The 21,629-nt window shown below is 43.9% G+C and overlaps 1 protein-coding gene across 6 annotated transcripts in view; it reads left to right on the top strand.

The window, feature by feature from the left end:
• The window catches only part of DST (dystonin), a gene marked incomplete in the record, with an annotated part of 422,913 nt that overhangs the window by 154,349 nt on the left and 246,935 nt on the right, over positions 1–21,629 (top strand).

The following is a 21,629-nucleotide window of genomic DNA, read 5'->3' as shown; positions in this document are numbered from 1 at the left end:
CTGGAGCAGGGCCCGGGGTCCTTCTGTCACTGGACTTTGCCTTCCTGGCTGTTAGCCTCGCATGGTTCTTAGCTATTCGGCCACTAGCCATTTGGACCGAGGATGTACTGAGGAAGGCACCGCCTTTCCCTTTAAGGACACGCCCCCGACGTAGCACGGGCAGTTCTGCTCACATCTCATGGGCCAGAGCTTAGCCAGAGCGCGGCCATATCCAACTCAGCGCAGCCTGGGGAGTGTGTATTTGTTCCTAGTGATCAGGCACCCACCTAAAAATTAGGGGAGCTATTTCTCTGGGAGAGCACAGAGTTGTGTTGGCTTGATTATACTAAATTCTTTACTTTGCACTTTGTAAAATAGTGTCTGTTAATCTTCTAGGAAATTTTCCATTTCAGATTGCTCTCTGTCGCAGATTTGCTGGAAAACACTATTTTGGTTAGGATTAGAATCAGTTTATAATCTCCCTATTTTGCAGATTAAAACAAAGTAACAACAACTTAAAGGAAATGAAGTTCCCTTGTCTCCTGTGTAAAAGTCCAGCCAGAGGCAGTCCGGGTGGCCGAGCGCTGACAGTACAAATACTGGTTAACTCCACCAGCATCACCAGCCCAGCCTCCTGCGGCCGCCTCGCGTAGCTGCCTTGTGGTCCAGGTCCAGGATGGCTGCTTGCACCTTATCCATCAGGTCAGCTTCCCAACTGGTAGGAAGTAAGGAAGAAGGGCTAAAAAAGAGGAACCAGGTGTCTTTCATAGAAAATCCCTAAAAGGTGCAGTTGACACTTCTGCTTTCATTTCACCGACTGGCCCTTGGCCTTTGGGCCATGCTTGCTGAAGGTGCGGCTGGGGAAGTGTGGTTTGTATTCCAGGCAACTGGGGGACCCATCAAAAATCACGTTTCTGTCGCTAAGGGATATGGTGAGAGTCACCGGCAGGGTCTGCCACACACTGTCAATTTGAGAACAGTGAGCTAGTCTGCATGATACGTTGCAACACAGACAGAAAATGGTTAGAAAATGCAGAGTGAGACTGTGTGGATGTACATGTGTGTTCACACGGGACCCGCAGCCTTTCCTCCCGCATTGTTCCAGGCGCTCGGGTTTGGAGGGACATCTGCTGTTTACTGGCCAACTGCACATGGCCGGGTACAGACCATCACTGTTTCAGTCTCACCCCTCAAAGCCTTTCCTGAGAAAGAACAATCCCGTTTCCAGTGTGTTCATAATGGGCCTGCCTGTCACCATGTCACACTAGTCCAAAGTTGCATTGTTTGAGATTCTAAAAGTGTACTTTCTTCTTCTTTTTTTTTTCTTTCCTCCCTGGAAGGACTTTTTCCCCTGCTTTGTTTTAGAATTGAAATAGTCTGAATGAATATTTTAGCCATTTCTGGCTCAAGACGGACCTGGTTGTGAGATAGATTCTTCGCGGTACCACATACAGTTGCTACAGAACTTTGGTTTGCGTCCCTCTCTTGAGAGAACACCAGGACTCTCTTCTGCCCGTGGAGTTGGCTGGAAAGACGGAATTCAAAATTAAACTCGGAAATGCAAAAAAAATTTTTTTTCTTTCATCTTAGAGTTGTCTGCATAAGTTCCGCCCTCTGATGAGTAGAGAAAAAGTGCGACACTTGAGTCTCCTGTGGTGACATGACAGCCTCTGCTGAGCTGTCTCTCCTGGTTAAAAGTGCTGGTCTGACGGGTGCCCGCCCTCCTGCCTTTCCCCTGGGCACGCTGGGGAGAGAGGTGGCTTCTGCGACCTCACCTCCCTGGGGAAGCAATGTGCTCGCACCCACAGAGTCTTGATCCTGGCTTTTTTAGTACCTCTGCCTCCCAGGCGATGCCCCTTTCGGCCTGACCCCTGGCATTCTGTTGGCCACTGGTTCCCAAGCCGGAAACCAGTGAACGTGGGGCCCGATCTCGTGGCTCAGGCCGCGCGCTTTGTTTCCGTGCCTTGGCCCGGGGCCCTGCTGGCGCTGCCCGCGCCCCGGGAGGGCTGGCTGGGGTGCTCCGGGCGCCCCGGCCCACGCGGCCCTCGCTGCCGCGCCCCCTCGGTCTGCACCACGCAGAGCCGGGGGCGGCCGCCTTCCCGGGGTCCCAGACAGGGAGGGAGGCCGGGGGTCGCCGCTACACTCCAGCTGCTCCTCCCACCCTGCAGCCTGGACGGGGGAGGTCGGTCTAAGCCCCACCCCGACTTCCTCTCCCGTCTCCCCCAATGTTCTGCTTGTTTCATCACCCGGAGGCTGTGCTGTCAGAGCTGGAGACGGGCTGGGACCTGGGGCCCCTTCCCCGGCGCTCGCACTGGCACCTGGACAAACGTCTCCTCAAACCGAGGAAGCCCTCGGGGCGAAACCTACCTGCACGCGTGCGCAGCTGGGGAGTCATAGTTCTTTCCTCTGATCTTCGTTATTTCTTTCCTTCTGCTAACTTTAGATTTTGTTTGTTCTTCGTTTTCTAATCCTTTTAGATGGTAAGCTAGGTTGTTTATTCGAGATTGTTCTTGTTTTGGGAGGAAGGGGTTGGGGCACTTAGAAACTGTAAGATACAAAAAGGCCACAAACCAAGTGCCACTTGTCAGGTGTTGGAAGCTGAAGCAGTGACCCCTGCTCACCGCCCAGCAAGGGCGTGGGCAGACCCCCTAACGCCCACCACCGACCCCATTTAAGGGACCAGCCCACCCACCTCCACAGGGAACCTGTCACTCGTTTTCACCTAGTTGGTATCAGCTGGAAGGGCCATCTTTTCTACCCTGGAGGAAAATTCTTTGAACTCCTGATAAAAAGGAGGCAGGGAAGGGGAAACGAATAAATTTGTAATTTGTAAAACTCTCTCTAGAGACTAGCATGGCTAGCAAAGTTAGGTAGTCTTGCTAAGTGATCCTAGTTTGCAAGCTGAAAACCATCCTTTTGTAGCATTTCTATGATTTTTCTTTTCTTTCTTTTTTTTTTAGGCTGATGAACATTTTATGTCCAAAGGCAAAGGAGAACATAGGAATACTTTTCAAAATACTACCTTATTACAGTTGATTTTCAGAGGTGTGAACATTTCAGAGTTCTTAAACTTTGCGTTGTCTAAGTCAGTCTATTTGCTGGTAGTTTTAGCAAGAAGATGAGGTTTGGTTATACAGAGACCCAGGTTCAGGTCCTGCTTCCCAGCTAGGTGATGCTGGATAAACCACTCTCATCTGCCGCTGTGTCAGTTTTTCCATCTTTACATGTGAATTACTACCTACAGCATAAAACAGATGTGGGGTGAAGTGGGGTGACTGTTGAAAGCATTTGGCGAAGTCTGGGGTGCAGTGTGACCTCACTGATGCTGGTACCCCACTCATGTCTGGTCACCCGGGGGCTGCTTCTGCTGGTGTCCCCTCTACTCAGTATGTCTGCGTATTTTCTGTAGTTCAGGGGCACACTTTGCAGCTGAAAAAAAATACGCATTGGTTGGGATTACCATAAACTTGTGAAATTGAAAGGATAATCTGACCGTATTTCCTTTATAATCCTGTTTCTTGATTCCTTCCTGATTCTGAAGTCTCCAACCTCTGAATAACTTGTTCCTAGATGAAATCATTCAGGACTTATAAGAAAAAGCATGTCTTAATTGAAATACTTTTTTCTGTATGCAGTTTTGACTGAGAAGTATTTTTAGGTTTAAGAAATTTATCTTAGCACCATGAAGTCATTTCTCTTTTCACACTGAAATATTTATGGCTCAAACTTTTTTTTTTTTTTTTTTTACCGTTGGTTTGTGTGAATCCAGATCTAATATATGTGACATTTGGATTTTGGTGGCCGTGTTGACAGAGCACTTAGATTTTCTCTAGGGCTATATCCTCAGTTACTGTAATTAAGCCATCTCAGCTTTCATATATATTTAGCTGATTAATATTCATGAGGCACAGGAAATGATCAAGAAGATGGTCTGTGTTCAGAGTCAGGTGAACACGTTTACTCTTAAGTTCCTGTGGTGGATGACCTGCTAAAGTAAATTAAATTAAGTCTGGATCTCTCAGTGAAGAGTGCAGACTCTCAAGAGAATGAGTCACACAGACCCCATCTGCGGAAATAGAATTTAAAAGTTGTGCGGATGTAGAGAACAAACTAGTGAGGGGAGAAGGAAGCGGGGCGGGGCAAGACAGGAGTGACGGATTAAGAATTACAAACCATGTATAAATAAATATGCTACAGGGCAGGGAACACAGCCAACATTTTACAATAACTATAAATGGAACACAACCTTTAAAAGTTGTGAATCACTGTTATGCACTATGTATAAGTTACACCTGTAACTTACATAATACCTTACATCAGCTGTACCTCAAAAAAAGCTCAATGAAAAGTAGAAAACGCATTGTATGACATGAGACAAAAATCTGCTTTTACTCTGAAAGCAGGTGTATTTTGCTTATACTTTTTAAAGAGTCAGCATCTGCACCTAAGCTTTATATTTCTTCTGTTGAATTAATATCCTTTAAAAAGTTTCACTTTATAAATGTGACAGGACTTCGACCAGAGGTCACTTGGAGGGCATAGATCACTATCTGATACTTTGATTGTCCATCCGTATTGCTAAAAGGCACCGAAAGTTTTGTTTCTTTTGCAGTTGAAGATTTCATTATCAGGAGAAGTGGATTTCTGAATTGGTTTATATAATCAAAAAGTTCTGTTTTAAGAAGCATTGCTTGTTGTCTGCTGCAGGCTGGGTTTTTGAGTTTGCGGGCGTTTTAAGTGGCTGTATTCTCGTCCTGTTCTGGATAAGCAGGCTTTCTGTTTTTCACGGTAGCAGTGACCTGGGAACAAGGTCTAGTTGAATGTGTAGCCCCAATTCATGTCTTCTTGTGACCTTATTTTGTTCACTTGCACTCAACTTTTTCACATCTCCCTAAAAATCTTCTCCAGAGAAAATGGGTTAACTCAATTTAAAAATAGCTTCAAAAACTGGTTCCCCGGGGTAACTCCGCAGTTTCTGCGGCAGTGTGGGGTGAGCAGGGGCCAGCCGGGGCACTTTTGAGGATGCTGTGACTTAGCTTCCAGGACCTGTTGGCGGTGAGTGCATTAAATCCATCCCGCAGCACTGAGGGGGTTCCCATTTTATGCTAAGAGTTCCCTTAATGCTGTGGCCTTCATTGCTTCCATTCAGCCTCTCCACAGGTTTTTGAAATGAGTGGTTATTTTCTCCATTTCACAGATGAAGAAAAAAAATCTCTAAGGGAGCTTTACCAACTGGCTCCAGCCCACAGAATTAGTAGCAGGAGAGGGGACATGAAGCCAGGTCCTTCTGCCTTCAGAGCAGGTGTGCTTTCAAACCACCTGCCTGAGGTTGGAAGGAAAAGTGAAGTTCTGGTCACTGTCTTGATGCCTTCCATCCTCACGGAGGCCCAGCTCCTTAACGGGGCTCATCTTTACAGGCCGTCTGTCCTGGCCCAGCCGTCAGGGTCCTTCTGTGTTCTCCCCATGCGTTAGCCATGCCTGGTGTTACACCTTTGATTCTCTCAGGATTGTGCCTCCTCCCTGATCTGTATCTTCTTTGGGCACCTGTTTGTTCCAAACGTACACTCTTCACCTTCCTGCCCTCTACACTGAAGACACATACGTTTCATAAGGTAAAAATTAAAAAAAATCTCTAATTCAGAAAGACACAAGCACCCGAGTGTTCATAGCAGCACTGTTTACAATAGCCAAGACAAGGAAATGACCTAAGTGTCCATTGACAGATGACTGGATAAAGAAGCTGTGGTATATTTATACAATGGAATACTACTCAGCCATAAAAATAATAAAATAATGCCATTTGCAGCTACATAGATGGATCTGGAGAATGTTATTCTAAGTGAAGTAAGCCAGAAAGAGAAAGAAAAAATACTGTATGGTATTACTTATATGTGGAATCAAAAAAAAAAAAAAAAAAAAGAAAGAAAGAAAGAAAGAAAAAGATACAAATGAACTTACTTACAAAACAGAAACAGCCTCACAGACATAGAAAACAAACATGGTTACCAGTGGGGAAAAGGAGTGGGGAGGGATAAATTGGAAGTTTGGGATTTGCAGGCACTATTACATATAGCATAAACAACATGGTCCTACTGTGCAGCACGGGGACCTATATTCAATACCTTGTAATAGCCTATAATGAAAAAAGAATATGGAAAGGAATCTACGTATGACTGAAACATGATGCTGTACACCAGAAATTGACACAACATTGTAAATCGACTATACTTTAATTAAAAAAAAACCACATATGAATATAAATCAAAGAGATGAATCACAACAGATTAATCTCAACCTTATTCCTAGTAGCACAAATTGCTACTATACAGTTGGAAAGTGCCTAACATCCACTGGCAGGTGGATAAATAAGCAAACTGGTCTGTCCATACAGTGAAACACTTCTCCATAATCACACGGAATGAATAATGGGTGATACGTGGAGTGGCATGGATGAATCTAAAAAATGTTATGCTGAGTGAAAGAAGCTAGACTCAAATAGATTCTGTTGATGTGAAATTTTAGAACAAGTGGAACTCTAATGATAAAAGTCACGTGCCCCCAGGAGGGATGTGGGACTGGGTTGCAGAGAGTACAGGGTGGTGGAGATGTTTGACATCTTGGGGTTCTGGGTATAGGATACAAACAGTTGTCAAGACTGAATTACAGTGTGTCCGTTTCTGGATACAGCAGTGTCCCAGTCATGGATATACATACCTAGATTCATTTCCATATTCTTTTTCATTAAAGGTTATTACAACATACTGTAACTGACTATACTTCAATTAAAAAAACCCCCACAAAACTCAAGCAGGAAAACTGAAAAGAAAAAAAAAAAAAACATCAGAACTCTCTGAATTGAACATTTCACGTTTATTTATTTTATTTTGTTAGTTAAACCTCAGTTTAAAAAATCCAGTCAGGCTAAGGGCCTTTTGCATCATTCTTTCGTAGTGTTCCTTACACAATGTGGACAATTCTAGCTTTCAAGCCTCTTTCCTGCTGGATGGAGGCGGGCTGTGGGACTCAAGCCTAGCCCTTGCCTGGCCCTGTGTGGTTCTGGGGAGGAAGAAATAATCCTCTACCATGCTAGGTTCTGGCTGGTCAAAGAATTCAATTGACACGAGACAGATTAACAGGAAAAAGTCAGACAACAGTTTAATACCAGGTATAGATGGGAGAGAGACCAGGAACGCTAATTTGCCTTCAGTTTGCTGAAAACCTCACCTCAAATACCAGAAGAGTATGTTGCGGGAAGTGGTTTGGGACTTGAGACGGGAGGAAGGCAATTCACATGAAGATGGAAAAGCGAATGTTCGGTGGGTAAGTGTTTGCTGGGCCAGGCAGAGACAGTGGAACACAGCGTGGACTCTGATCTCCAGGCCCGACTGCACGTAGCCCATGTTCTCTGCAGATAGCTCTGGTGCAGATAGCGCTGTTCTGGGAACAGGCCCTCTATCTAAATCCTTCAGTTAGGAGGAGGGTCAAAGTTTCTTCCTGAGTCTTTTGGGCCTTGATTGTTTTCAGCTGGAAATAATCCACATGCCAAAGAGACATTTGGGGGTTGGCAAATTCTGCTCCCCTGCCGTGGATTCTCAAAAGGTGCTCGGTTGAATGCTTGGAATGCTACCTTCTGAAAAAGTCTGGCCTATTTAAAAAAAAAAAAAGTAGGTTTGGAAATAGTGGGATGTTTCATACCACCTTTAGGTGCATGTAAATCTAAGCTTCATAGGAGATGCAGTTCAAGCCTTTATGAATTGAGTTCATTACAGAGATTTGCATACCAAAAAAGTGGAGCCCGAGTGCGTGTATTTTTAGTGGTTTGCTCTGAGTGTTTTAGTCTCTAGGTGTCAGGTGATGTCTGAAGTTTAAACTAACCTCGTTTCTGTACGCCACCACCCCACCCCCATTTTTTTAAGGACGAGATTAGAGCTGATGCAGATCCCTGAGCCAACACCTCTGGCCTTAGGGACCTTGAAAGTACTTTATAAATGAAATGAATCTTAGTTTACACATTTCCTTCCAGCAGCCAGGCAGAGGGGCTGAATGCTCTGTTGATTTTTGGCTAGGGAGCCACGTGCTGGTGCCCTGGTCTCCGGGGGCAGGGGAACCCAGTAGCTTGTCTTCTGGGAAAGACTCCTCAGCTCTGGAAAAGTCTGTCTGAGTCTGGAATTTCAGTGTCAGTCACACATGGTTAAGATGATACCAGCAGCAGACGGGTGTGAGATGGTGTTTCATGGTGATTTTTGATCTGCGTTTCCCTGATATTAGTGATGTTGAGCACCTTTTCGTGTTGTTGTGGACCATCTGCATTTCCTCTTTTGGAAAAATGTCTGTTCAGTTTTTCCGCCTATATTTTAAATGGGTTGTTTGCTTGATTTAAAATGTTGTATTAGTTTCTGGTGCACAGCATGGATGGATTTGGAGGGCATTATGCTAAGTGAAATAAGTCAGAGAAAGACAAATACTGTAAGATATCACTGATACGTGGAATCTAAAAAAAATATAACAAACTAGTGAATATAATAGAAAAGAGACAGACTCACAGATGTAGAGAAGGAACTGGTGGGGAGAGGGGAGGGGGAGGGGCAAGATGGAGGTGGAGGAGAAACGCTACAAACCATCAGGTGTAAAATCAGCTCCACGGATGTATTGTACACCATGGGGAATATAGCCAATATCTTATAATAACTATAAAAGGAGTGCAACCCTTAAAAATTGTGCATTACTATATTGTATACCTGCAACATATAATATAGTACATCAACTGTACTACAGTTTTAAAAATACGATATTGTAAAATAAATACATAAAGTTAAAAAAATAAAAGATGACGCCAGTAGCAGCGAGGAAGAGAAGGTTGAGGACATTTTAAAAAAGAAGTATTGTGCTGATGGAAGGGTTCCCAAAACAAAATTCTCACAAGGATGCCCGAAGGAAAATGGGAAGAAAAATACTGATGTTGTCATGGAGACGCTGTGGTAGTTACTGCATGAAAGTGTGGTCCTTTTACGGCCATGCCGTGACTGAGTTGATCGCTTTTCAATCCTCAGATTTTGAGACTAAGTCACATTTTTCTGTTAATAGGTAATCAGGAATAATACCTTTATAAATTTTTAGTATTTATTATCCGGAAAAAATTATATTTAACGTTGAGATGAGTATTTTCTGATATACATCGCAGTCTGGACTTTAGACTTTCCGCAGACTCTATTCCAGAGGTGGTGCGGCTCCGTGGTCAAGAGTACGGCTGCTCTGGTTTGTCTCAGATTCTCTACTCATCCAGTTACTAGAAAATATAAAATAAGTATATGAATTTTAGACAGAAAATCTTAACATTAGAAAGGAATATTTCTTCTGTGTGGGTTTTCTTCTATTCTTCATTCAAAATATTGAACATATTCAGGGAGAAACAGGGACAGGAGGCAAGCAGATAACCTTATTTTTCTTGCTTTCTGTATTCCTTTCTGACCTTGGCCAAATGACTTCTCAGTGCCTCAGTGTCCTCCACTGTGCAGGTGGAGCAAAGCTAATATATAAAATGCTTAAAGTATAAGGTTAACTTTACACTTCTTGGTGCAGAAGTGCTGTATAAATGCCAAGCATCGTAGTTACTGAGTCAGAACACATGTATGTTACGAACATTTAAAAAACTTAGAGGACCTGGAGATCCTCATACTAAGTGAAGTCAGCCAGAAGGAGAAAGAAAAATACCATATGATATCATGCATATGACTTACGGTGACGGGGAGGGAGGCAGAGAAGGGAGTGGGAAGGGATAAACTGAGAGTTCGAGATTTGCAGATACTAACTACTATATATAAAATAGATAAACAACAAATTTCTACTGTATAGCATGGCGACCTATATTCAATATCTTGTAACTAGTGGAAATAGAATATAAAAAGGAATCTATGTAGGTACATGTATGACTGAAACATGGTGCTGTACATCAGAAATTGACACCACACTGTTAACTAACTATACTTCAATAGAAAAAAAATTAAAAAATAAAAGCTTCTTTATCACTCATGTCAAATTCCCAAAGATATTACTGGTGGGGTCTCCCATCAGCACACCCCGGGGTGCCTGTTTTTCACACAGTCAGCTAGAGTTTCCTTGTGACCATGTGCTGTTACTGGCACACGCTTGTCCAATTTGTCTTTATGAGCCTTATTTTTCATTATATAATTTATCATTAATGAAAGTATGCATTGACTATTTGCTTATATATATATGTGTTTTTTTTAGGGGCTAGGATGGACATTTTGCTTTCTCAGAAAGATGGGTGGGAGGGGTCGTGGAATTGCAAAGTGGGGGACCACTGTTCTCATTGTAGATGATAAAGGTGCAAGGAGTATTTAAAAATGGGGGGAAGAATCTCTGTGAAGAGGATCCACTTCTTCAGATGTGGCCTTTGGTTTTCAAGGAAGAAAAGCAAGTGGACAAGGCAAGGGTTCTGTAGAAAGTGGAGAGTGGGAATGACCAGCCCAAGGAGCTACTCTCTAGTGTAGTGGGTAACGGGGGGAACGCTTTGCTACTCTGACTTCAGTCGGAGCCATTTGATCTCTGTGTTACCGTGTTGTTCTGGGTGAGCGCAGGTTGGGAGGATGGCTAAGACAGGTTTGAAGATCTCTGTGCACTAGGAAGTAAGCCTCGGGGAGCCCTCTTCTGGCACCCCAGACACTTAGTCATCTGTGTGCCTCTCCTTTTGTTCTTCAGTGCTCCTGGGAGCACCTGTGGGAGGGGTGTTGGGGGTGGAGGTGAGGGGTGGGGAGGTGCAGTGGTGGTGGGGATGGGGGTGGGGAGTGCAGTGGTGGGGGTGATGGGGTGGGGGTGCAGTGGTGGAGGGATGGGGGTGGGGGGTGGAAGCCACAGAGGCAGCTGCTGTGAAGCCCCTCCGGGATGGGATGGGTCACCTGGGGTGGGTCACCTGATGTGGGGCTTCTGAAGCCCCCACCCGGGGGCCTGCTTGGTGCTTCTGTAATGGAGCTGTAAACCCCCACATTTAAGTAAAAACTGGGTAGGAGGCTATCTTACGAAAGGAGCCTAGGCTAACATTTTTTTCCAGTGGGTCAGGGTCGTCGGCTTCGGTGTTCCCACCTCTTTATCCCTGCCGCTGACTCGCTGTCTGGCCTGGCCATGTCAGAGGAGTGCAGATGCTGTGCATATGAGTCACCCTGTCATTTCCGTGGACGAGAGAGAAGTCAGTGTAGCAGACGGAATCGCAGAAACTTTCCGTCCTGACGGTGCCCGGCGTCCACGGTCCCGCAGGGTCCCCCAGCGTAACCGGCACCTTCATGCTCACGTGTCCTTAGGGTGCTCAGAGAGGAGAAAGCAGATTAGAAGCAAGATTCGGGAAGTTTTATATTCAATTCTTGGCCAGTCGTGAGCACAGGTACCAGTAAATTCCTCTGCAGAGCAGAGCCCGATAGGACCTCGTTGTTCGGGCCGCGGATACTGGCGATCGGATGCTGGGCTCGCGCTGTGTGTGGATCCGCAGCCGCCACGCTGACCGTGGGGCGTGTGACCAGATCCCGGATCCCGGATCCCGGATCCCGGGTGGGGGCGGGGCGGGAGAGACGCAAAACCGCATCTGCGGGGAGGATTTGCGGGATCTGCTGTTCTGCACCAGATGTGCCTCGGCTTATTTAGCACGTTCCACGCTTGTCCTGTTTCTGGGTTCATGACAACCAGGGCAACACCACGCTGTGTTTCGTTCCCTGGCAGTGAAAGGAGGATACCCTCCGGGCAGGGCAGTTTCGGAATATATTCTCAGTTACTGATTCTCCTCCCAGAGACTCACTAAAGCCTCATCACTTTGGATCCCAGCCTGGGCAGCCATCCTCCTAGAGCTATCTGGGTCCACCTCTTCCCCCAGCCTCTCGGTCCTCCCCTTTCCCTCCCCGTCCCCCCACCTTTCTCCCCTCCTCCCTCCCTTTTCTCCTTCTCCCTCCTGTCCCCTCCCCTCCCCCTCCCCTCCTCCCTCCTCTCTCCCCCTTCTGCCACCCCAGCCTCAGAGCAGATCGCCCCCACCTGAGGTGCTTCTGTTTTCCCATCTGAGTGGGGGTGCTCCGTGCTCTGGCCTTTGTCTTTTGTCTCTGTCTTCTCCAGAGTCTACCAGAGAGTGAAACACAGAAATGAATACAGACCCTGGAAACACTTTTTTCCGCACAGTCCTTGTTAACAGTAATGCACAAACATATCTTCCCTGTAACAGGTTGCACCCTTCCATCTGGAAAGAGGATGAAATCGGAAGTTACCACACCCGCCCCTCCCTTCTAGCTACTCTTCTGACGGAAGTGCTCTTTCTCCATTTGATGGACTTTATATATATTGATCATTTTGCATTTTTCCCCCTTAACTGTGTATCTTGGAATCTTTTTATGTCGCTCTGGGCAAGTTTCCCCTTATTAGTGTTCTGTAAGATGGGTGAAGTATAATTCATCATCCAGACTCCTGGTGACTGACATTTAAATGGTTTGAGATATTTTGCTATAGTACGTGTCTTCCTATGTGAATCACATATATGCAAGCATTTCTTTAGAGTTCCTCCACGTGGAATTGCTGGTTCATAAAATGGTATGCATTTGGGGGGAGGGGGAAGTTAATTAGGTTTATGTGTTTATTTTTAATGGAGATACTGGGGAATTGAACCCAGGACCTCATGCACGCTAAGCATGCACTCTACCACTGAGCTATACCCTCCCCTGAAAACGGTATGCATTTTAATGTGTAATGAATACTGCCAGAATGCCCTCAGAATTTTTTTTTTTTGCCATTGTACACATCCACCAGTGTTGTTTGGGACATTCTGTCTCTGCATTAGTTGTTGTCATTCTTAGACATTTATGCTAGTGGGAAGTCCCTTGCTTTCGGCGCCTTTCCGGATTGGAAGGCTGGGGGAGCAGCCCCTCAAATCTCTATTGGTCATTTGCGTTCCTTCTTTGAATTGTATGCTTGCATCATTTGGGGAGGGGCTGTCTTGTTTTCTTACTGACAGGATTTATCCATCCATTTTGGATGGTCTTGGTGTGTATTATATATGTAGCATATATTTTCTTTGTCCATCATTGTTTTTTGGGGGGAGCAATCAGGTTTATTTATTTATTTAATGGAGGCACTGGGGATCGAACCCAAGACCTTGTGCATGCTAAGCGCGTGCTCTACCACTGTACCCTCCCCTGCACATCATTGGTTTTTAACTTCATTTATAGCTTCCTCAAATTTGTCAGCCATTGTATGTTCAGTTTCTTTTGGGTTTTGTAACGAGTTTTGATAACACTTTTCTTCCTACCCGACTATTTTTAAAACATAATTTCCTGTATTTTCTTCTAAATGGTTTCTCTTAAATTCTTCTCATTCTCATTTCTAATATTGTATAATTTCCTCATGTCCTGCCAGGGAGCAGAAATCGGAAGGGTTTATAATACTGTGTGTCAGAGATGCATTGTCTGTTCCGTCTCCTGTTTAAGCTGTCTTCATTTCCTTGGCAGAAGGTTGAAGGATTTCTGAACATGTGAAGAACTTCTTTATCAAGATTAGAATTTAGATATGCCAAGAATTCCCTTTGCAAATTTTTTAATATATTTTTGTTGAAGTCTAGTCAATTTACAATGTTGTGTCAATTTCTGGTGTACAGCACCATCTTTCAGTCATATAGGAACATACATATATTCATTTTAATATTCTTTTTAACTATAAGTTACTACAAGATACTGAATATAGTTCCTTGTTCTATACAGTATAAACTTACTGTTTATCCAGTAATTCCCTTTTAAATGTAGTTTTCAACCATACTTGGATTTAGCACAGAAGCAGTAGATTAATTATGCTCTGATCAACAGAAAATAAAGTTCATTTTATTTAGAGTCAGATCTTAACAAATAATAGTTATAAAAAAACGAAAATGAAACCTAAGCAAATCATCAACATTGGGAATTTTGTATAATTTTCCAAAAAAATTTTAAGCATTTTTTTGGGGGGGGTAATTAAGCTTATTTATTTACTTCTTTATTTAACATTGGGAATTTTAAATTGATAAAACCAGTGATAAGAAAAGGACAGCCCTTGAACGTTTTCTGCTATTCTTTCTCTTAGAAGAGGAAGAACGCTGTTTAAGCCAAGAACTGGTCCTTGGGAATGAAATGAGAGGGCCTGTCTCCAGCAGAGTGTGAAACTGTGTCTCTGCACCATGCAAGAGATTTGCTGTTGGGAAAAGTAGTGATGGCAGAGCCAGGCAGAGCAGGACTCACTGGACGACCAGCTCTAGGCTTGACGTATATGGGGCTTGGCAGTTGAGACTAAGCTTAGAAATCACTGGGAAATAACATTGGTATACTTTCATCTGTGGTCCTGGAATATTTTGCAAACTTTTTTTTTATGATGAATAAATTAATGGCATAATTTTGGTGGAATATTCCTGAAAAGAATCTTGCTTTTAACAAAGTATGGTGGTGGCGTTGTATCTTGGCTTGGAGATGTTAAGTTTCTTCTTGTATATCGATGGTCCTGCAGACACAGGACACATAGATCAACGGATTAACCGGAAAATGCATGTCAGTTGTAGCTTTGTACTCATGGGAACATGGTGATGTTTCTGTGGGAGTTTTTGGTACAAGTTTTCAACCTGAGTGGGAGTGGAGACCCCCATCTCTTACCCATCGTGTCTGTAACCTCCAGTCCTGGGTGATGTTGGCCGAGGCCACTGTGGGTGAAAATCCTGTCAAGTGGGCAAGACTGTTGTACTGGGGTGAGGCGTGGGGTCCCCAGTGATGGGGGGAGGCTGCAGGTAACAGGGGACCTGGGGGGCTGAGGGGGGTGAGGGGTGGCCATGGCCGCAGGTCTGAACCCGTCACCCAGCTCCTGGGTCACAGCTGGACATTGTCCATCAGGTTCAGGAGCTGGTCTTCTCACTGATCCCAGTGACTTCTTCCAGCCAGTTTTGCTCCTGTAATGAAAGAGATTTCTAGTCTCCCTCTCTTTCTTTTTGTAGATAGGGCCTTTTGCCAAGTGTTTCCCAGTCTTCTCTAAAATTCACACCTGACCTTTTTTAATAATTGCAGAAATCTCATCCTGGTCCTAAATTCTGATGTGACCTCCTAGTAAATCTAGTAAACCTCCTCTGATGACCCTTCCACTACTCCTGAGGATCACTGACCTGCAGAAAGTGAATTTCATGTCTTGTGTATCCTCACCTCTCAAGATTTCACCAAGCCTCACTTTTTCCTTTTTGTTGTTTAACTTATTTATTTTTAAGTTAGCATTTTGTTTTCCAGGTATGAAATTATAATACTGGGTATGCTTTTGCAAACTGCATCTTCGCTCCACCCCCTGCTGTGTGACCTTAGGCAAATGTTTAACCTCTCTGTGTTTCTGGTCCTGTGAGTGAGCATCATCTCATTATGGGATGTGTGAGGATGATGTGCAGTCTCTGTGAGTTACCTGCATGTAAGCGAGTAGAGGCCCTGTCACAGAGCTCGTACTTCTCGGATGTTTGCTATTATAATCATCCTCTTTCAGTGAAATAGGTAGGTTCCGTCTCTTCTGTAGTAGATGTGGGGGCTCTCAGACAGGCAGCTGGAAATGGAGGGAAAGTGCAGAACACTTTATACTTCTGCAGAAGTTGGTATCATTTTGTCATTTACAGTCTATTTAGCGTTGAGTTCGAAGTCATACTTAGATGTTAAAAAGCACTGTCCAAAGCCACTGTTAACTGAGCAGTGTCTTTTCCCTTGACCTGATCCAGTTTGCTGCTGCCACGTTGCCAAATATAAGTAGTGATCACTTTTTGTTTGATGTCTGTGGAGTTACTGTTTGTACAATTTCTGTGCGGGCAAGTCTGTTTGTCTAATGTCTCAGACAAACATAGGAGTGATGAGGCTGCTGGGCTGGTGTGGATTCTCACAAGGATTCTCCTTTCGTGACGTGTTTTGTTTCCTTCATGCTCGGAAGCAAGATTCTCATAAATGGAGGCCTTCTTGTTTTTCCTGTCTATTATTCGACGGTGTAGGGAAAAAAGCGAGGTTTGGAATCAAATTTTAAGATTCTGCGTAGGCGGTGGCATCTCAGGCTAGTTTCTTCATCTCCCCAAACTTTGTTTTTTGCATCTTTAAAAAGAGAAAAGAGGTGCCGCCCAGCTCAGAGAGCTGTTGTGAGCTTCACGGGGAAATACACGCAAAGGCACACATTTTGATAGCAGTGTTCTCCCCGAAGGAGACATGTCAAGCCTGTAAAGTCGGCTTCCAAAAGCCACCCTCACCGAGCACATTTCAGGGATGAGTTAAACGGGCTGAGCTGGTTGTTGGTTTTTATTCCCCAGGAATCCCGCCTGGGGTGCTAGAGGGGGAATGTGATGAGAGTGCAGCCCTGAAATCTGACCTCCTGTTGGTTTGCCTTGTTGAAAAAATAAAAAATTAGGAAATCAGAGCCCTCTTTTTAAGGGGCTTCTTTGAACCGCTTTCAGATTAAAAGGAGAAATAAACAGATCATTTAGTTTCTTCTTAGCAGTAGCGGAAGGTGGAGGAGGCTGGCTTCTCTAATGTTTGTCTAAAAGGGAGAGTTGACTGGTTTTCAGCTGGTCAGTGGGCGTGTCTAGTCTGTGTTTTCCTTTCTACTCTGAAAGTGAACAGGACTCTGACACCTCGGAGTTTGCATGGAAAGTTCAGGGAGCTGCGGGACAGATTTGCCCCGGAGGATGGGGCAGGTCTGGAGAGACGACCACGACTGGAATGCGAGGCTGGTGGGGCTGATGTGCTGCATGGGTTAGTAGTGCCACCTGTCCCCTGACTTTCGTGTTTCAGAACTGGGAGAGGGAAGTCGCCGTCCCTGAGCTGGTTTGCACAGAGGGAGTTTGGCACCTTTCAGAAATCTGGACAGGCTGCTGGGACAGCCTGAGGCTCCCCGGACAGAACATTCCTCCTTTTCTTGGGCATCAGATATGTGTTGAAATAATAGTTATTTTGTGAGTGATACTAAGTGGATTTAACTTTGAATGGATTTTACTGAAAACCAGTGTCCATTGTAATACTCAGTGCTTTTTTGGTACTTTTTAATTTTTTTTTTCAAATTCTGTTATCCTTTGTGTTCTATGTCATTACAGGATTTTTAGCCACGTTATACTTTCTTTTCATGTATTTTCTTATCATAGCTACCCTGATAAGAAGTTCCTTTTTAAAAAATTTTTAAAAATTAAATAAACTTTATTGAAATATAGGTGATTTACAACATAGCATTAGTTTCTGTTGTACAGCATAGTGATTCAATTATACATACATATATATTTTTTCATATTCTTTTTCATTATAGGTGATTACAAGCTGTTGAATATAGTTCCCTGTGCTTTACAGCAGGACCTTCTTATTTATCTGTCGGCCACATTATACTTTATAAGGTGACCATAAATGTATATTCCATTTAAAACATACTCTGTAAGTGAAATAATTTTCCAGTAGAGGAACGTAATAAAACTTCATTGAGAAAAATAATTGGATCATCTGTAAAACCAATGGAATCGGTTACAATCTCAGGAGTGATTTTTCCTTTCTGTTGTCTTAGCAAAGTTGCCCTAAATACACATTTCGGTGTTAGACATCCCTCACTGAAATGAACCAGGGAACCATTCTGGGACTTGTAATTGGAAAATTAGGTAGTGTCACCTGGAATACTCCCCTTTGAAATAATGTGTATGGAAAGTGGCGAATCACAGCCACCTAGACTTCAATGATTCCCTGATTGTAAGTTGCTTTTCGGAAGCAAGTTGAGCCCTTCAAGTCCACGTGACCTCCTCTCTTTACTGTAGGTCGTGGGAGCCTGAGTGTTCCAGAACTTCCCTTGGTGTAACTGAAGGGCACTCATCTGGGTTTATCATGTTTAAAAGAGGAGATTAGGTGTTACAGCCAGAAACCAGTGTCAGAAGTTCTGAATCATGTGTTTCATAGTTAGCGTTAGTCTTTGTACCTTACTCAGTGGTTTAGTTGTGATCATAAGCCCCAGATATTACCTCAGTATTTCCCTGCCAAATAGTTAGCACCCGTCTAATAGTCTCAGCAGTGCTTTTGAGCCTCCAGGAACAACCACCACAGCAAAACCTCAGGGTTCAGAAAAGCCTTTTTATGGTTGTATTATTTCAGTGAATCTCATTATTTGATTAGCTCAGCTTTCTCGATATACTATGTGGCTAAGAAATTAATAAGTGATTAGTTTTAAAGAATGTATGCTCTATTCTTCATGCTCCTTACAATACAGGACCAGTTTTTTCTTTTTTAAAAATTAATTTAGAAAACAGAACAGGGAACTATATTCAGTATCTTACAGTAACCTATAATGGAAAAAAAAGAAAATGAATACATGTATGTATATGTTTGACTGAAACAGGATGCTGTACACCAGAAATTGATGCATTGTAACTGACTATGCTTCAATTTAAAAAAAAGAAAACAAATATATTTTATTAACCGTTATATACCAAGAGGAGTTTCTGTAATACACACAATATGTTAAATGTAATGAGACAGAGTAAACTCGTTAGAGCTCATATTATTACATGGTGATTTAATGAATTCATAAAGTTTGAGAAGATAGCCACAGGGATGCCTTCGTCTCATGTTTTGTAAGTTGATATGGAAGCTGTCTCTTCTTGAACTGTAAGGATTTTTAATTAGTAATACACTTGAATGTGTTTTCCTTGATGATTTAACGTTAGGGTCCCAGGTTATTAATTGGATGGTGCTAATACGGACATTACCTAGGAAGTACTCCCCCCGCCCCGCCCCCACTCTGTTTTCTTTGCTGTTGGTTAGAAAAACGCTGCTGAAATGTGGCAGGAGTGCTAGACTTTGCTGCGGAGGTCCCCTTGTTTGCACTCACTGGTCCAAAGTCCGCAGCCAGCAGGAGGGCCAGGTTCCCCAGCACCTGCTTGTGTTTGGCGTGTGCTCGGCACTTCCGTTTGAAAGACGGAGTTGGGGGGGTAGTTCTTGGGGGTATGAAAGTGACTCTGGGGGGAGTCATAACACGTGGGTTCGAGCGAGGGCTCTCTTTCATTCTGAAGTTATTAGATCAGGGCATCTTTGTGATGGAGACGCCTGCACAGGGCTGGCTTCCGCCCTGCTAATCGTCTGGAGCCCCATCCGCCTGCCCCTGGCAGGGCGGTCTTTCTCTCACTTGTGCCGCTTGCCTGGTGAGTGCACGCCCTCTGCCCGGCTGTCTGCCCGTCACACTGCTTTTGTCAGGTGCCCTCTCCAACGGACGAGCTCCAGGGAGCAAGGACCAGCTGCTCTTTCTGTCCAGCCTGATGGTCCCAGCATCCCATGGTGCTGGGCTCATCAAAGGACTGGGTAGATGCTGGGATGAGGGTGGGAGGGAGGGATGCTGGCACTAATAGACTGCTTCTCTTTCTTTGTTCTTGCCTCACATACTAATTAGTTAGTGAGGTTCATTCTGAACTCTTTAAGAAGAGCAAGGCTGAAAGACATTCACTACATCATCATTACTTTAAGAGATGTAGTAACGTATTGTATCTATATAAGTAATTATGCCTTGTTATCCTGACTTGGATTATCCTTGGGAAGCATAATTAATTCACATCATGGGCATGTTTGTTGAGTGCATCAAAGCATCATGGCACCTACTACTGGGTAGACTAGACGACTGAGGTATAGATCATGCCCCGATACGGCCAAAGAGGGAATTAATGAATATTTTGTGGATGATAATGTTGGTTAACAATGATTGATACAATTGTTCTTGGCAGAGTAGCTATATGCAAAGTGCCTGCGGATTTTACATTGGGGCTCAGGCAGATTGAACAGTTTGAACAAAGTTCTGAGTATTTATATTAAAATGTAGCAAGCTTCTATCTTCCGGGTCAACATCTCCAATTTTTAATACCCAGTGTTAAGTCAAGAATGAGATGAGACGTTTGGGGCACTGAGAAGGAGTTTGTTACAGGTAGTAAGTACCAAACGATCGGCTCTGTTTAGGTGCCTTTTGGTTCTTCCTGAGGATAAGAAGTGGAAAGGGTTTCCAGGGGGGACTTTGAAGAAGAAATACTTGTGAAATACAAACGAGGTGACGTGGTCCCTCCCCTGCCCTTTCATGTTGCCCTTAGAGGGGAGACAGCTCTAGTAACATGCCATCACTGGGTAGCCTTGCAGAGAATCGAATTTGAACGAACCATGGGGTTGCTTTCCTCAAACTGATGTATCTACTTCCTTATCATGGAACCTTTATGGTTTCCTTCAAAACTTTCATTTTGAAATAATAACATTCTGATTTATGTCCTCATAGATACATTTTGTGCACAGCCCTAATTACAGTTTTAGGATAAATGTTAGAAGTGGACTTGCTGGGAAAGGGGCGTATATATTTTGAAGGCTTTTGATATTTATTGGCAAATTGTCCTAGAGCACGGCTGTCCAATAGAGACTTTTGCGATGGTGGGGATGTTCTGTATCTGGACTGTTAGCTCGTGCGTACTTGAATTGTGGCCAGTGTAACCAAGGAACTGAGTTGTTCAATGTTATTTTGTTTTAGTTAATTTTGGTTTAAAGTTAAGTAACCATGTATGTGACTAGTGGCTACGATTGACAGTGCAGATCTAGAAGACTGAAACCAAATTACACTTCCACTAGCAAAATACGAGTATCTGTTCCCTATGCCTTTGTCAATGTGAACCTTTTTTTCATAAAATCTTGACAATTCGGCTGAAAAGCTTATTTGTATTATTTTATTGTAGTATTTGCTAGTGAGGTTGAATACCTGAGGGCGTTTAATTTTTTTTTTCATTTTTAAAACTAATTTCATTAATTTCATTTCATAAATTTTTAAATGTTTTCATTGCCGCTGTTGCCCAGTTATACTTTAAGATGTTCATCTTTTCCTTTTTTATTTGTTTTTCTGGTATTAATATTAGTAACCTTTGTCTCATTTTACCAGTATTTTTCCCAGTTGACATAGTTAAGTGTTTTGGTTTATACTGAAATTATTGTAAATACTTTTAATAATTAAAATAGGCATTTTCAAAGAAACTTTTGTCCATTTAAAGTAGTTTCTAGGGGCTCCGGGATGAAGAATGAGGGTGAAAGAGATGAAGAGAGAGAGCTGTTTGGCCCCAGGGAAGGGCTGGAGATGTGGGACTGTGGAGGGGAAGGAAGGAGGACCACTGAGGAGGGAGAGGGACCGTTCCCAGATGCAGAGAGAGCCAGGGAGGACACAGGACCACAGGAAGCCACCTGGGAGCAGGAGGGCCGAGGGGGCGTGACTTTAAACGCATCTCTAGATGTTGCAGACTTTGAAATAGTAACGTGATGAATTCTGGGACTGTTTCTCCTTAAATCACCAGCCTCCTCTCACCCCCTCTCTGCACCGCCTAGTAACCAGGACAGTGTCACTCTCTGTGGGCAAGGGTCTAGTTGGGGGCGTTTCGTTTTTACCGGACAGTTCAACACGGGGACTCTCGGAGAGAAGCAGCATGGTCAGTAATTAGCCCAGTGTCCCCTTCCAGCCAGGGGACCTGGATTCAGTCCTGCTTTTATTGCAACTTTAAGCGTCTTGCTGGATGATTGTGGCTAAGTCTTTTCACCTTTCGAGGTGTCTTGGGTTCCTCTTCTGTGAGATGGCAGTGACCCTGCCTCCCCCTCTCTCTTGTGGTTGTG

Source organism: Camelus dromedarius, chromosome 19 (genome assembly GCF_036321535.1).
Source record: "Camelus dromedarius isolate mCamDro1 chromosome 19, mCamDro1.pat, whole genome shotgun sequence".
NCBI classification, from domain to species: Eukaryota; Metazoa; Chordata; class Mammalia; order Artiodactyla; family Camelidae; genus Camelus; species Camelus dromedarius.
This window is presented reverse-complemented; position numbering and strand designations above follow the sequence as displayed.